This window comes from Mytilus trossulus, chromosome 12 (assembly GCF_036588685.1).
Source record: "Mytilus trossulus isolate FHL-02 chromosome 12, PNRI_Mtr1.1.1.hap1, whole genome shotgun sequence".
NCBI lineage: Eukaryota > Metazoa > Mollusca > Bivalvia > Mytilida > Mytilidae > Mytilus > Mytilus trossulus.
This window is the reverse complement of record NC_086384.1, coordinates 27,779,187-27,797,566: the sequence shown is the minus strand read 5'-3', so window position 1 is coordinate 27,797,566 and position 18,380 is coordinate 27,779,187. Positions and strand designations below refer to the sequence as shown.

Here is an 18,380-nt window from a genome sequence, read left to right as displayed (position 1 = left end):
TTAGTTGTTGTCGTCAACCCCTGTCATATTCTTATGAACAGGTCTAAAGTTAGGAGCCTGTAGTTTAGTTGTTGTCGTCAACCCCTGTCATATTCTTATGAACAGGTCTAAAGTTAGGAGCCTGTAGTTTAGTTGTTGTCGTCAACCCCTGTCATATTCTTATGAACAGGTCTAAAGTTAGGAGCCTGTAGTTTAGTTGTTGTCGTCAACCCCTGTCATATTCTTATGAACAGGTCTAAAGTTAGGAGCCTGTAGTTTAGTTGTTGTCGTCAACCCCTGTCATATTCTTATGAACAGGTCTAAAGTTAGGAGCCTGTAGTTTAGTTGTTGTCGTCAACCCCTGTCATATTCTTATGAACAGGTCTAAAGTTAGGAGCCTGTAGTTTAGTTGTTGTCGTTGGTTCATGTCTAACTCATTTTTGATATTTTTTGAATTGTTTTGTTTTGTATAATTAGGCCGTTAGTTTTATCATTTGAATTGTTTCAAACTTGTCATGGTCTTATATGAACAGCTTTAAAGTATCGGGGTTTGTCATTGTTGAAGGCCTATAATTGCTTACATCCACTTTATATTAGGATAGTTGCCTAAATTAGCAGTTATAGCATATCTCTTCGTTTTTATATTATTATATACCCGAATTTTTATCTGGTGTTTTCCTGAACATGCATGAAATATTTGTCACTGGGCATTATACATTAGAATCAACTTGAACTTCTTCATTCCTCATCTATTTAATTAAACAAACTATACTAGCCCAATCATGATGGTGTTGAAAGTAGTGTTAACCACCAATGAATAAAAATTCTGTCCAAAAAATTTCAAATAAGTCCCTTAACTGTTATTGTCAGTGTAGGCTAGTTCTTATATTCATCCAGCTTATCGTCCTACAGATATGTCCTACTATGGCTGGCATACCATAAAAACGTTTATAACACCTTACATTCTAATATATCTTCATTCATAAATTTATTAATGTTATTTAGACTAAACGACGCCATATTTGTTTTTGTGTCTCTGCCATCTAAACCACCTATTCAAAAAGAAGAGAGCTAGAAGATCTTTCCAATGCAAAAAAAATAGAAATGGACCTCTTCATGCATAACATCCTTCAATTAAAAAAAAAACCCTGTAAGTTTCTGGTTGCTTGAAATATGTGCACCAATCCCCAAGCCTGAATGGTCTCCAAATAGGTGTGGGACTATACTGTCTAATCTTTCACAGAGAGCATCATCCTTTAGCTGTTTTGAACTTAAAGCATACATATAGCATCTGAGTATGTAAGGAATAACTCCTTTCCCCTTCAGTTCTTTGTACTTATTTGCTGCTGAATACAGTTGTTTCAACAGGTTTTTTTAACATGATTCTAATGTTGTCTTTTTTTATCTTTGCAAACTTTTGCTTCAGCCTTGATGTTGTTGAAGAGTCATTGTCTGTGTGAATAATGCCAACTTTGCACCCTCTGTCGTCCATACTACTGTAACCATGGATAAAGCCATGTCAGGCTCCATGCCTTTACTTGACCCTGTAACAAAAAAGGACATTGTAATTACATTTTGTACTACAATTACTTACAGGAGAACTATTTAAGATGACTGAAACATATTTCATCTCCCTTATTATAACTTTAAAAGTAAGTCAACATGATGAACAAATTGTGAAAAAAAGTCTTTAAAGGGCAAGAACTCCTTAAGGGGTCAATTGACAATTTTGGTCGAATTGACTTATTTGTAGATCTTACTTTGCTTAACATTTTTGCTATTAACAGTTTATCTGTATCTATAATAATATTCAAGATAATAACCAAAAACTGCAAAATTTCTTTAAAATCATCAATTCACGGGCATTATACCTGAAAAACCAGTCACCCAATTCAGCTGAAAATTTCAGGACAGGTAGACCTTGACCTAATAAATACTTTAACTTCTTGTCTTATTCGCTCTAAATGCTGGAGTTTTTGAGATAAAAGCCAAAAACTGCATTTTACCCTGTGTTCTTTTTTTAGATATGACGGCCATGTTTTTTGACGAAATAGAAAATAAAACACAAACTTTATTTTATACACCCTACTGATCATTCAGTTGAAGTTTGGTTGAATTTGGTTGAGTAATTTTAGAGGAGAAGATTTTTTAAAGTTAGCAAATTTATATAATGAACAAATTGTGAAAAATTGTCATTAAAGGACAATAACCCCTCAAGGGGTCAATTGACAATTTTGGTCATATTAACTTATTTGTAGATCTTACTTTGCTGATCATTTTTGATGTTTACGGTTTATCTTTATCTATAATAATATTCAAGATAATGACCAAAAACTGCAAAATTTCCTTAAAATTGCCAATTAAGTGGCAGCAACCCAACAATGGGTTGTTTGATTCATCTGAAAATTTCAGGGCTGATAGATCTTGACCTAATGAACATTTAACCCCTGTCAGATTTGCCCTAAATACTTTCGTTTTTGAAATATAAGCCAAATACTGCATTTGACCCCTATGTTCTATTTTTAGCAATGGCGACCAAGTTTGTCGATAGATCAAAACTTCGGATACAATTTATAAACTAGATACCCTAAGGAACATTCAGTTAAAGTTTGGAAGTATTTGGCCTAGTAGTTTCAGAGGAGAAGATTCTTGAAATAGTTTAAGACGACAGACGACGACCACGACAGATATCGACGACGACAGATGACGGGCCAGGTGAGCTAAAAATTTGACTCATTAAGATGGAAGCCAGTTCTGTGGATCCCACTGTGAATAATCTGTGGAAAATATTTTGTATCTTTACCATTATGGACATGGGTTGTCAACTGAAACCAATGTATAAAATCATCTTTAGATATATAAGGGACACAACTTGTTACAAGCCGACAGAATGGTCACTATAGTGCTATTTTGAATGATATAAATTGTTTGTATGTGCTAGCTATGGTTACACCTTGTGATATTCTTATTGTTGTCTGGATGATGATTTAACATAAACTAAAACAGATCCTGGATAAGGAGACCTTTTCACAAAAATCTGGATTAACCTGAAATCATTGGATTTTGCTTGAAAAAGACGTTTTAAAAAAATTGTTGTTTGTGTACCTTGCTAATAAAAACTGTTGCATTGGTTGCTTTGGAATTGTTTGCTTTCTTCCCAAATGATGCTGGCATATACTGCAAAGTTTACCTCTTACATCATAGTCTAGAACTTTACCAGTCTTTACACCAACTAGACTGGAATGTCGGATTCCAGCCCAGTGGGAAATACTGGGAGACCAGGGTTTTACTGGGTTTTAGTGGGTAATACTGGGCAATACTGGGTAATATCAAATACTAGTCTGAATTTTATAGAGGATTCAAACTCAAATTTTATACATTTAAGATATATTCAACCTTTTTTGTTTGTCTGGATTGGTAAAACTGTAAATCATAAAGCAAAAAACTTTTTTTTAAATAAATATAACTCCTATTAAGAATTAACAATTACATGAACATGATGTAAGAAAAAATAATACTTTGCCAACCCTGGAATGTCCAGAAAATACAAAGTCCATGTCATTTTTAGTCACATAAGAAAAGGTTAAAAACAGTTTCTGATAATTATATTCAAAATTGAAAATATATGAATAATGTTTGAAAATACAAGTTTTATCTATATGACACAGATGTAAATATGAGTTATGCTTAGCTTTTTTTGCTGATAACTGCAAGTTACAAATAAACCTAAAAAATCCAAAATAGCAGGTACAACTCTATCTGTTAGAATATCACAATCTACCTTATTACCAAATTTCATTGAAATAGATATACTCATCATAGATACCAGGACTAAATTTTGTATATACCCCAGACGCATGTTTCGTCTACAAAGACTCATCAGTGACGCTTGAATCCCAAAAAGTTGAAAAGGCCAAATAAAGTACGAAGTTAAAGAGCATTGAGGACCAAAATTGCTAAAAGTTTTGCCAAATACAGCTAAGGTAATCTATGCCTGAGGTAGAAAAGCCTTAGTATTTAAAAAAAATTAATTTAGTTTTGTAAACAGGTAATTTATAAATATAACCATATCAATGATAATTCATGTCAGCACAAAAAAGTGATGACTACTGGGCTGGTGATACCCTTAGGGAAATAAATCTACACCAGCAGTGGCATTGACCCAGTGGTTGTAAATAAACTCTTCATAGATACCAGGACTAAATTTTGTATATACCCCAGACACTCATTAAAATAGTAGCTGAGAATGGCCCTAAACGTAACCAGATGCTCTGCAGGGCGTAGCTTTATACGACCGCAGAGGTTGAACCCTGAACGGTTGGGGCAAGTATGGACACAACATTCAAGCTGGATTCAGCTCTAAATTTGGATTGTGATTAAATAGTTGACACAGCATAGGTTTCTGACACAGAATGAATGTGTCTAATGAACTTAAAATTTTTATTTTCTCTTAAAGCAATTCACTATGCTGTTGAATATTAATCCTCTCAAAAAAATGTTTGAAGAAATTTTCTTTTTATTTATAAAATTTCAAATGAGAAAAATTGAACCCAATTTTTTTAATCACATCCCCCTTTCCCTTATTCCAAAACTAATCTCAATTAAAATTTCTAATGGAGTTTGCAACAATAACTACTCATTTAAATAAATCATAAAATATTAAGATGTAAAAAAACTGCTTGTTATCACTGAATGGTAAAGATTATTTTAATTTATCAGTTGGTAGTAAAAAGTGAATATACATTGTATATTGTATATAACAAAGATTTAAGTTGATTCTGGACAAAGAAAGATAACTCCAATTAAAAAAAAACTTGCTATTGCACAATATGGTGCGAAAACCAAGAAAAATGCTTATTTGGGTCCCTTTTTGGCCCCTAATTCCTTAACTGTTGGGAACTAAACTCCCAAAATCAATACCAACCTTCCTTTTGGTGGTCATAAACCTTGTGTCAAAATTTCATAGATTTCTTTTAACTTTAACAACTTTAACTAAAGTTATAGTGCGAAAACCAAGAAAATGCTTGTTTGGGCCCTTTTTGGCCCCTAATTCCTAAAATGTTGGGACCAAAACTCCCAAAATCAATACTAAACTTCATTTTCAATTTGTGGTCATAAACCTTGTGTTAAAATTTCAAAGATTTCTATTCACTTTTACTAAAGTTAGAGTGCGAAAACTAAAAGTATTCGGACGATGACGACGACGCCAACGTGATAGCAATATACGACGAAATTTTTTATAAATTTTGTGGTCGTATAAAAACTTAACCAAGATCGGGAGGAAAGGTCAGGACAGACATACAGAGGGACAGGGGTGAACCTATATGTACCTATCATTTTCATAGTTGAAACCTACATAGTTATTTTGGACAAGTTTATTGATGTGTAAAGTGACAGAATTAAATAACACACATGTCCTTCTGGCTTGATTCAGTTTATATAAGCAACTCACTAGCATTTACACATCATTCTAACATGACGTCCTTCAAAAGCTTTGAGTACACACCCGTGGTAAAATATGAATATATTTCATGGGCTGTTCCCATTGTACCCCCACGTCATATGTTTTTTAATGAATGAGCGACTCGACGTCATAGAACAATGACGTCAGAATATAAGCAATTTACGGGAAAATACACGCTTTTTCTACATGTATAATATTGCTGATGTTGACTTGATATATACCTGTGTTACTGTTATATTGACAACCAGCGCCTCTTTTTTGCCAATCAGCTTCAAAACTGCATTCCAATTCATCACTAGGAGAACTAGCTTTTTCTTCGGCACTGGCAGTTTTGAAGGAATCAGATGCCTCATCCATAAGTGGCAATGCTATACATTTCTCCTTCTTTTTCAGTGTCTTAAGATCAGGAAGGGGTATATGTTAAATGTGCTGAGAAAATTCACATGATCAGGACCCATTTCAAAGTGCATCATTGCTGAAATCATTGTGAATTACTATGATGATTAATTTTTACTATCTACATACTGCATATCATATCTTTATCAATTAAATCAATTAAAATTCTATAAATGAGCAGTCGACAATTGATGGCGCTATATTACCCAGTGAGGAGACAGGTCACACAACTCAATGTCATAATTCATTATGACTTTTTTAATATTCAAGCAGAAATACAAAGAAAATACAACTTCCTTACTTAAAATCAATTTACTACACAGTATCCAAATTTAAGAAACTATGTACTTTAAAAAAAACCATTTACATGTCAGAATAATAAATGAAATTCAAAATATTAAAGCTTTTTGCACTTACCAAGGGCGACTTTTGAGTTGATATCAAATGCTCTATTCTGATTCCTCTGTAGATACCACTTTCATACCAGAGCATATCTGACAGTTACCATCTACAAAAGACTACCTAGACCCAAGTGGTACCTGTAAGATAAAAATATGATATAGTTATTATACTGAATGGTTGCTCATCATTTTGTTTTATTGTGAGACCAAACTTATGTTGTTTCACCCTTTCAGACCAATACTTTATTTACTGGGAATGGGTAGGTACATATACAAAAATGTACCTGAAGGTTCATGTAGGAAAAATATCTTATTTTGTATTTATGAAAGGAAACTTACAAAAATGTCAGGAGATTTATACATTTTGATTTTCTATCAATAGACTTGAAAGAAAACAACTATTTCTATCTAATAGAATGTCAAACCATTTTTTTCTTAGAAGGGACATTTTTCTTGGGTACCCAGTAGGTTGCATTCAGGGGCCTAGCTAGGTATTCAGTCAATTGTAGGCACCAATATGCAGAGGTCTGGGGGCCGCTGAAGGCCTCCAGTAGGTCCAGGGCAGAGCCCTGGTAGGGTGTTCAGGGGGGCAAAGCACCCCCCCCCCCCCCCCCCCGGACGGATAACGGTTTTTAGCGTTTTAGCTGCAAAATAAATTTTATGTACTAAAATATTAAAATTACTGGTTATTTAATCATGAAAATTATGATATACATGATGAAAAGTTCGAAGAATTATGAATAATTTACCATAACATCTGGCTGGTAAATTAAATAACGCAGTACAATCAGAAATATAAAAAAAAAAATATTACAATATGCATTGACCAGCGCGTAGATCAGCGTATTCCTTTAACTAAGCAGAACACCCTGTTTGGTATTTTCATATCTATTCAGTTCTGACTGATATAATGTTTAGCTTAATTAATAGTACATATTGACGATCCTTTATTAAAAAAAAATAGGCAAGTAAACACTGATATTACTATATAATAAAACTATCCTTTTGGCTAGATATCGACCATCCATCTCAGTTTGATTCTTAAACCTTCACCCAAGCCACACAAACACATACACACATAGTCGATGCCTAATGCAAAAGTTCTGTTTTGTTCATAATATTGTAACAAAATTCAAGAAATTCATATGTCTTTATATCATCTACCTGCTAAGGAATTTGAATAATTGTGGTCATTACATGCAGATCGGAGAGTACTCAAAATTACTGGAAGCTAGTTGATTGATTGATTTTAAACCTCCAAATATTTATGCAAGTTAAGGACAAAAAAAATAATACAATAAATACAACAAGGAGCTAGGTCCTGTAACCATGGTAACAGCTGTCAGAAAGGACTAAGGTCTGGAAATTTGAAAATGCCATGCATTGGAAAATGATAGATTATTGGATAGGAACAGAAATTTTTCTTTTCAGTAGACCTGGTCCAACAACGAACTCCTTAAAGAGTGGCATTCTGTCTACAGCTAGGCATCGGATTTAATGTCCCCATTCTGACCAGAAGTAACTGTGTATTTATACATTCTGAACAGCCAAACGGACAACCAAAATTAGCAAGGGTTTTTATTGTAGGTTGGGTGAATACAAAGTGGAAAGCTAGTTGAAAACTAACAACTAATTTTAAAAAATCATGTGTCTCAGTTGAGGTTAATTTAAGTTTTTGTTGCCAGAAGTGAAATGATCTGAACCAAAGTTTTAGTTTATAGTTTCTGACTATATAAGGTTAAATCATATAAAATATTTAATTCTATCCAATATTTCATTTACTAAGGACGAGAGACTAGTGTACAAATGACATGTGATAATTAAAGAGCTTGATAACATCACTGGCGTTTATCTACAAATTAACATTTTAACAAAAACAAATATTTGTGAAAAAATTATATGTAGGCACGTGCCTAAAGTGCCTAACGACAGCTATGCCCCTGACTTCCTTGGAGTTCAGCAAACGAAGTAGATAACTTGCCTTCCCATCGAACTGCAGAGCTCATATTCGTGTACCAGTCATTTAAAATTTGCCAACTTTGTCCAGATATTCCACTTTTAAATATACTTTTTCATTGTTTTTAGCAGGGAGGCATGTCAAACAACACCAAAGGCGGATAACGCATCAACAAGGTATATAATGTTTGTCCTAATTCTTTTGCTTCTATGATTGCCTCAGTCAGGGGAAGTGCTGCAAAAGTAGGATTGACCCTGGCAGTAAAGCCACGTTGAAGTCTGCTCTGTACCTTTAGTAGTTTAGGTTCCTCTAAACAAAGATGTACCGATTCCATCAATAGCTTTTGTCTAACTACATGTACAAGAGAATAATAGAAATAATAATATAAATAATATCAGAGACAAAAAAGACAGGACTTAGTCATTGGACTATATGTAAAGTATTCTGTTACTAATCCTTCAGTTGGAGGAGCTGCTGTATACTTTATAGAAAAAGTATGTTGAGGATTTGGTCCCATCTATCAGGATTTTAGACATTTAATACATAATAAATGGCAATTGCAATCTGCTCTATTTGTTACAACCTATAATGAGTATAAAAATGTATACCTAGGGTGAGAATTAAATCCATTCATGTTTATTTACTCTATTGTTCTTTGTGTACATAAAATGTACATGTATGTGAAATATATCAAAAGATGCTGTAATGTCAGTCAGGGGTACTACTTGTACAAGTGTATTTTATTTACTTGAAGAAGTGAAAAAAAAATATACACATATAACTAAATTAATAATGTTTGAATAATCTCCCCTTAATTTTCTGAAAAATTTACTTGTATACGTAAATTTTTCTTACAATCCCACAAAAAAATCCTCAAGTTTTAAGATGTAAAATCATGCCTTTAATGATTTTTCCCAGGTTTGCTAAATTTTTTTCCATTAAAGTTCAATGTTTCATCTCATTAATTCATCAAAGAAACTGATTGAGCAAAGATCTTGTATATTTGCCACAATTAAGGCATTCAAAAATTGCTCCTTTGGGGCTTGTAAATAAGCAGTGTTAAGAAGATAACAGACAAATGGGACTTTCATTGTCCATGGAATTACACTTAAATGATTAGTAAAGACATCTGCAATTCAGGGTACACAATTTAAAATTCTATTATATAATTAGATCAAAGAAATCTTAAGAATTCAAGAAAAGAAGAAAGGATGATTTTTTTACTTATACATTGTACAAGTAAAAAATTCTTAATGCATAAGGGACATAACTTAGCCAACTTATTTTTTACCTATACAAGTAAATAAAATTCACTTGTATAAGTATTTTACAAATTTAGTTCTATATGTGTATATTTTTTTTTTACTTCTTCAAGTTAATAAAATACACTTGTACAAGTAGTACCCCTGACTGAATGTAAATATGGTAATTTGTAAACATCATGATCTTTACACCCTCACTATAATTGGAGGGAGTAATTGGTGGTCTGACACCTGATAATGGCCTACAGTTACGCTTAAGGTAGATGGGGTGTCTAAATTATAATCCATAGAATTTTTTAATAATTTGCCAAAATGTAGTTTTTATAATGCTTTTCTAAAAAAAATAATAACCAAATGCTCCGCAGGGTGTAGCTTTATACGACCGCAGAGGTTGAACCCTGAACGGTTGGGGCAAGTATGGACACAACATTCAAGCTGGATTCAGCTCTAAATTTGGATTGTGATTAAATAGTTGACACAGCATAGGTTTCAGACAAAGAATGAATGTGTTCTAATGAACTTAAAATTTTTGTTTTCTCTTAAAGCAATTCACTATGCTGTTGAATATTAATCCTCTCAAAAAAATGTTTGAAGAAATTTTCATTTTATTTATGAAATTTCATTTCAAATGAGAAAATTTAACCCAATTTTTTTAATCACATCCCCCTTTCCTTTATTCCAAATTAATCTCAATTAAATTTCTAATGGAGTTTGCAACAATAACTGCTCATTTAAATACATCATAAAATATTAAGATGTAAAAAAACTGCTTGTTATCACTGAATGGTAAAGATTATTTTAATTTATCAGTTGGTAGTAAAAAGTGAATATACATTGTATATAACAAAGATTTGAGTTGATTCTGGACAAAGAAAGATAACTCCAATTAAAAAAAAATATTGCTATTTCACAATATTGTGCAATTAGATATTTCTTGCTTACTATTCTGGACAAAGAAAGATAACTCTAATTAAAAAAAAATATTGCTATTTCACAATATTGTGCAATTAGATATTTCTTGCCATTGTGCAATACTGTGCAATTGAAAAGACTTGCTATTGCACAATACTTAATATAATATTTTAGATCCTGATTTGAAGTTTAATTTTGGACCCTTTGGACTTTAATGTAGACCAATTTGAAAACAGGACCAAAAATGAAGAATCTACATACACAGTTAGATTTGGCATATCAAAGAACCCCATTTATTCAATTTTTAATGAAATCAAACAATGTTTAATTTTGGACCCCGATTTGGACCAACTTGAAAACTGGGCCAATAATCAAGAATCTAAATACATTTTTAGATTTAGCATATCAAAGAACCCAACCGATTAATTTTTTGTCAAAATCAAACTAAGTTTAATTTTGGACCCTTTGGACCTTAATGTAGACCAATTTGAAAATGGGACCAAAAATTAAGAATCTACATACACAGTTAGATTCCGCATATCAAAGAACCCCAATTATTCAATTCTTGATGAAAGCAAACAAAGTTTAATTTTGGGCCCCTTTTTCCTAAACTGTTAGGACCAAAACTCCCAAAATCAATACCAACCTTCCTTTTAAAGTCATAAACCTTGTGTTTAAATTTCATAGATTTCTATTTACTTATACTAAAGTTATGGTGCGAAAACCAAGAAAAATGCTTATTTGGGTCCCTTTTTGGCCCCTAATTCCTAAACTGTTGGAACCTAAACTCCCAAAATCAATACCAACCTTCCTTTTGTGGTCATACACATTGTGTTTAAATTTCATTGATTTCTATTAACTTAAACTAAAGTTATTGTGCGAAAACCAAGAATAATGCTTATTTGGGCCCTTTTTTTGGCCCCTAATTCCTAAACTGTTGAAACCAAAACTCCCAAAATCAATCCCAACCTTTCTTTTGTGGTCATTAACCTTGTGTCAAAATTTCATAGATTTCTATTAACTTAAACTAAAGTTATAGCGCGAAAACCAAGAAAATGCTTATTTGGGCCCTTTTTGGCCCCTAATTCCTAATATGTTGGGACCAAAACACCCAAAATCAATACCAACATTCCTTTTGTGGTCCTAAACCTTGTGTTAACATTTCATAGATTTCTATTCACTTTTACTAAAGTTAGAGTGCGAAAACTAAAAGTATTGGGACGACGACGACGACGACGCCAACGTGATAGCAATATACGACGAAAATTTTTTCAAAATTTGCGGTCGTATAAAAAGAATGGGTCACCGTGCTTATTTTCACGCTACACAGTGTTCAAAATTGACAGATTTTCTATAGATTATGCATGGAAAACCCTAGTCAAAATAATTATGACGTCTTGAAAGGCTATTATATTTTTTTTCTTTGACGCCTTACTTGGATGTAAGGCGTCAAAGAAAAAAATTATAATATCCTTTCAAGACGTCATAATTATTTGGACTAGGAAAACCCAATTTTCAACAATAATAAGCATAAACTACTCCATAGAATTTTGAGATAACGTAGGAGAAGATAGCTTAATAGTATGCTCTCAATTGAAGAAAAGAAAAAATGGGGTCGCAGGAACTGTTTTCTTGCTACATAATAAAATAGGTAAATTCCTAACACATTCTTCAGTACCTTCATCTGAATTATCTGCCCTTGAATTTGAGTTGCGTATATACAAAATTTAGTCCTAGTATCTATGATGAGTTTATTTACTATCACTGGGTCGATGCCACTGCTGGTGGAGATTTATTTCCCCGAGGGTATCAATAGCCCAGTAGTCAGCACCTTTTGTGCTGACATGAATTATCATTGATATGCCAGCTATGCTGGCACTTATGGTAGAAGCATCATTTTGGGACAAAGAACGATAACTCTTGCTAGACGACCCATCTGAAAAGATGTCCTAAATAATCACAGGTACTTCATTCAAAAGTCACAAAATCATAGTTAACGAAAACAAATTTAGCGTAAAAGTTCCGCCCAGACATGGAAACACAGAAAAAAACTCTGCAAGCAATACATTTCGCATTCCTTTTTACAATACAATACAATACAATATTTTTATTGTCAATCAAAGTAAGACGCCCTAAAAGAGCAGTACAATTTGTTACAATGATTATTATTAATTCTTAATGATATGCAAATGACAAAATAAAGAATAAAGAAAATTGGCCATGCCGGGCATGCGGGGTAAAATCCGGTGCACTGGTTGACCATGACTCCTTATGTTCATCTGCCACATATCATTATTCCCCAAACCAAGGAACAGTGATAATTATACAGTTAAATGTGATCACGGTTATTCATAGAGTCAATGGCGAATCTAGCATTTTTCATAAAAAGGGGGGGGGGGGGGGGGGCTGACGGGGCGCTCCAGTCATGCTTCAGTTATTCCCTATATAATCATCATTTTTTTTTTCTTAAGAAAAGGGTCTCCCTCTGGATCCTATGGTAGCACACAGACTCATTCAAAACTTAAAACAAAAGTTAAAACATTCAAATAATTCACAATCTTCTAATTCTGTACTTCCTAAATGGCAAACTCTCAAGACATCTTTTCAAATTTCCATTCATTGATTATGTCACACCTTATCAGTCCCAGGAAATGGAAACTGTTTTGTTTTCTCTCTAAGTTAAATCATAAAAGGAGACTTGAGTCTGAATAGTACATTTAGAACTGACTCAGTGTTCTCCCCAGGGCCTTTTAGCATCAGGGTAATGTGATGCTATATTTTTGAATTTGATGCTATCTAAAGTGATTTTCTTATAGATTACATGTATGTTATGGGTGTGATGCTATAATTTTTAGAAGCAAGATGGTATTTCTAATTTCCCTGCTAACCATGATGCTAAATGCAATTTCTGGGGAGAACACTGTGACTACTGTATATATTGTATGTTTCAATATTGTCCAAAATTGGATTTTATGGGAAGATGGAGTTATTATGATAACCCATGTCAGAGAATAAACCATGATACATGTAGGTATATACAGGGCATGTTACTTGGAAGAATGTGGGCTACATCCTTTAAAATTCAAGCTGCAGCAGTCGCCTGCATATTTTATGCATCAGTTTATCCCTGTTCAAAACATTTTCACTCTACCAAGTACTTTATCACTATATCGCTATCAGGTTCATATTTCGACCTATTTAGCAATACACACTTATGATATAACATCAAAGTACCAAAATTGTACTCAGTAACCAAATTGCACCTATTCAACAAAAAATACCTGCAAAAATCTTACAAGTTTTGTTTCACCATGTGAAATTATCGTATTATCACCTTTTACTCTGGTAGATTCCCCATTTCCATTCTCAATTTTAGATTAATTGATGAGTGATAGATTTCTCTTAGAAGAAATTTAAAGGTCTGAGTGACTATAAAATATACAGAGAACAATACCTGTTGTATTTGTTCAATGGGACAATAGAACTGCAAAAAGTTTAAATGGACAGGTAACTATCAGGTGAATCTATGGAAAGGTTCAATTGGGTTCCAATAAAATGAGCAAATTAAATGTGTTACCATGAACATCCTTTTCTTCCAAAAATAATAGTTACAGCATGAAATAAAACAAAATCTCTGTTTATATCCCAGTTTAAAGGATTTGAAATTAACCATACATTTGGGTACTGGCCTCATTACAGGATCATGGATTGTTTGGATGTAATTTCAAACTCATTTTTCAATGACTCTACATGGACTCAAAATTAAATTGGTGTAACTCTATTGTAAACAAGGAAAGTCTACAAAATAAGCACAGAATAAACTTTTGTCTGGTACATAAAAAAGTTGGGTAAAAAAATCAGACAATTTTGATAAAATTAGGGTATTCTCATGTTAGCAACTTCACAACAGACTTACAAATTCATTTTCATGACCAAAACCCCCCAAAAAGTACAAACCTGAAGGCAATAAAATGCCTTGCCATGCACAGCCTGTTACGACCGCAGATGTATATTGAGCATATAAATAACATAAATTTTTTTGTCAGTTGAAATCAAACATATCTTAATTTTGGATCCTTTAAACTTCAATATGGACTAATTTGAAAACAGGCAGCAGGTAGACCCACATATTTCTATTCAGCAGAAGTTTCTAACTACAAATCTCTTTAATTTCAAATGATAGCAAGTCCTACAAAAATATTGATAATGTTTACATTTATTTTTTTTCTAGTTTTTCTCATGTGAAAGCAGTACCTTTTTGGTCACTATTTATGTGTTGCGTCTAAATAAGAATTGTAACACTTTATAGTGACTGAATAAGTTAAACAAATACTTCTCAAGAAATCAAAAAAAGAAGACAACTTGAAACAGCACAGCCATGCCAGTATATGTATGTATAAAACTCAGATCAGAATAGCATGGACAATATGTTAGTTTTATGTCCTTGTGAATTCATTGTGAGGAAAGTTATCAATAATTCTGCAGATAATGCAATTTATTCAAGTGTTTTGTACATTGCTGTTAAAATTTTCACACAATCAGTGAAACATTCAAACAAGCTAAACTGAATTTTTATTACTGAAAGTTTCAAACATTGACAAATGTTTTATTTACCAAATAACTCATGTGTTTCTGTGAGAGAAAAAAAATCATGTGCAATTTTTGGAATTAAAGGGAAAGAAGATCCTTTTCTCACTGTGGTGCATGTCAATTGTGAATATATACTTACGGTTACCAAATATATTTTCTTTATCATGATACTCACATCAACATTATCAAGAAGTACATGTACATCATAGGAAAAATGCACAGACTACAGATAAAATGTTTAAAACACCCTATTTTGAGTGCATCTGTACTAGATGAGTATAATTGATGTAAATAAGGTAATTTTTGGAAGAAAAACCCAAAATTAAAAAATTAAAATACCCCCAATAATATACTATAACCCCAAAATCAATTCTTATCTTCCTTTTGAGTTTTGTGTATGAACCTTCTGGTAAAATTTCATGGAAAGCCATTTACTTAACTCAAGTTATTGTCTGAAACCAAATGTGTTTTTTTTAACATGCTTGTATTTCCCATTTCCATTCTCAATTTTTTTTTGCTGTCATATAAGAACTTGAAAAGTAAGCTACATTATGTACATGTAACAAAAAAAATATATGCAAGAAATGACATAAAACCGACTCTGAATTTCATAGTACATGATATTGATGTAGAACTCACAAACTGAAGATGATCAGAAATACAAATGTTTTTTTTATTCGAGTCAGATTTTTTTTACCGAAGCCCTTCAGCGCTATCATTTAAAATTATTTAGTCAAAATTTAACACTAGTATTAAGGTTTATCATAACAAATTGGCAAATACAGTCTTATTATCACCTAAAAAATACTGTGTACAGACTGACATGTGCAGTTTGGGAAGTTTTTATGTTTTTAGATATAAAAGTTTTTATTTAGCATATCTGAAAGATAAAATCATTTTTGGCAAAGATCTGGATTCAAAATATTTTTTGTCCTATGCTTATTTATTCATCAATTTGGGAATCAGAATATTTTTTTCAAGAAAAATAGCATTTTACATCTGAACTTATAATTTTATTTTAGACATAAACAAAACGTTATTGTAGCCTTGGACATTCGTTCTGAACAGACAGAACATGCATGAAATATTTGCCACTGAACGTTTAACAACCAACAACCAATCAATATTTAGGACATTATAAAGCTGGCATTTAAGGTAGCGCCTTCCTCATATTAAATTATATGTTTACAAAATTGATAATTTTTGAAATACTAAGGCTTTTCTACCTCGGCTCAGGCATAGATTACCTTAATTAGCTGTATCTGGCAAAATTTTTAGGAATTTTGGTCCTCAATGCTCTTCAACTTCGTACTTTGTTTGGCCTTTTAAACTGTTTTGGATTCAAGCATCACTGATAAGTCTTTTGTAGACGAAACGCGCGTCTGGCGTATATGCAAAATTTAGTCCTGGTATCTATGATGAGTTTACCCCTTATGTGGCAAAGTTGGAAAAAAAATATTTTAACAAAAGTTAAATGTTTTTTGTGAAATCCAACCATAAATATGAAAAAAAACATGTCATTTTCTATATTGAAGTGAAAGTTCTTACACATAAATTACCTACTACTCTTAAAATTTGCACATTCTATTAAAGATCTAGACCTTGTTTTCTGGTGTTTCCAAATCCAAGATGGAGGAAGACACCCTTTCTACCAACTTCTGAAGCAAGGTTGTCGGCTCTCCGGGCATTCCCGAAGTCCTGCGTTTAATTGATTGCCGAGTTTATGAGTTTCAGTTAAAAAAAACTCATTTCATTTTGCATTTGGTCTTCTAGTTCTAGTTGCCTATGGCACTCATATCACATATCAAATATAAATCTTAAGAGTAAGATAACGCTATTCATGTCTGCCTTACCTTTTTTTCTTCGTGAACATAGTGGCGGATGCTGCGTTCATCTTTTAAAATATATAGCTGCTGATGAAATTTGAACGCCCCGGAAGTTATACCGAAATACTAATTTCGGAACGTATATGTATATAGACACATCACTGTATTTTAAAAAAAGCTAGGCATACAAACATGCAATTTAAAAACCAGTATCTACTCTTTCACAAAATTTATCAAAGATAAGCTGTATAAAAACTATCTCCATTTCTGGAAGGAAAATAGAAATAAAGTTTTACAATCAGATCAAGGTAAACTTACTACCTATTTTTCCTTTAACACGTACTCTATTTTGTTTTGAAAAATATTTGGATCTAAAAGATTTTAGATTAAGACAATCAATCTGTAAAATTAGAATAAGCGCTCATCCATTAAGGATTGAGACTGATAGATATGCCAAACTGTATGTGAATAGGACACTCAGAAAATGTTTATACTGTACTTTAAATAAAGTTGAAGATGAGATTCACTTTGTAACTGAATGTCAACTATATATTGATAACAGAAATGATTTTTTTACTGAAATATCTCTAAATTGTAATAATTTTCTCAATTGTTAGACAATTTTTCAAAGTTTTACTGGCTATTTACACAAGAAAATTTAAATGTGTATAAATGTTTAGGAAAGTATTTATCTAAAAATCTAGAGATAAGGAGAAGTTCAAAAATAATGAATACAAATTAGCCACAAATATACATATTTCGAGTGGTATATGATTTTAAATGGTATATTTAAAAGATCTAAATTGTATTGTCTGGTTCTGTCCTGGCTTTTTATACCATTTTTAATAGTACTAAACAATGTTGTTTTCTTATATTATATGTCTCTAATTTATGTCTAATCATATGTACTTGTATGTAATGTCATGAAAGCTCTTTATAGCGCCCTTTAATTGGAAATAAAATATTCTTATTCTTATACGGTATTACCCCCGGATTTGCTATTGCGGAACAGAGATTAAAATAGAAACTTATCAGCTTATGGGAAGAAAAGAAACATTTCTCCATAATCAAAGAAAACACTGTAGTCTCACAACCTGGTCACTCTGGTGTCATTCAGAAATAGACAGAATACACTTAGCTGCTGCTACAAATGTTGAAAAGCTACAACTCTATCTAGTAACTGAGAAGTGCTACAATAGTTATAAATAAGCAGCACATAAACAGTAACAAGAAAGGCTGTTAACCCTGTTAAATTTTAGACGGCAGCAATTTCAATATTTAAACTTATAGAAATGATGAAGAAAATAGAAACTACATGAGACAAAACAGAAAACTGAACTTCCAGACCAGTACATCCTGCCCTTACCATGAAATTCCATTCTCTCACAGATTTCCTCCCTCTCTAAATTCCACTCACAATCATATACCCTCACCCTCTCAATCATTTTATTTTCCTCCCTCCCTTCCTCGCCTTTTCATTTATTCGTAACACCCTTAACCACCTACCACCTATACCCCTCAGTTCTGCTTCGTGTTAAGTCCCTATGAGAAAATTTGGTTAGTAGATGAATACGATATTTTATGATGTATCAG

At 32.5% G+C, this 18,380-nt stretch overlaps 1 long non-coding RNA gene across 1 annotated transcript; it reads right to left on the bottom strand.

The window, feature by feature from the left end:
- Window positions 1-713: 713 nt before the first annotated feature.
- Window positions 714-16,866, bottom strand: LOC134693312 (uncharacterized). Its single transcript, XR_010102383.1, has 4 exons — window positions 16,815-16,866; window positions 6,257-6,378; window positions 5,665-5,918; window positions 714-1,523 (listed from the first exon to the last, which is right to left on the bottom strand). It is a non-coding gene; the product is annotated as an uncharacterized LOC134693312 (long non-coding RNA).
- Between the last annotated feature and the right edge of the window lie 1,514 nt (window positions 16,867-18,380).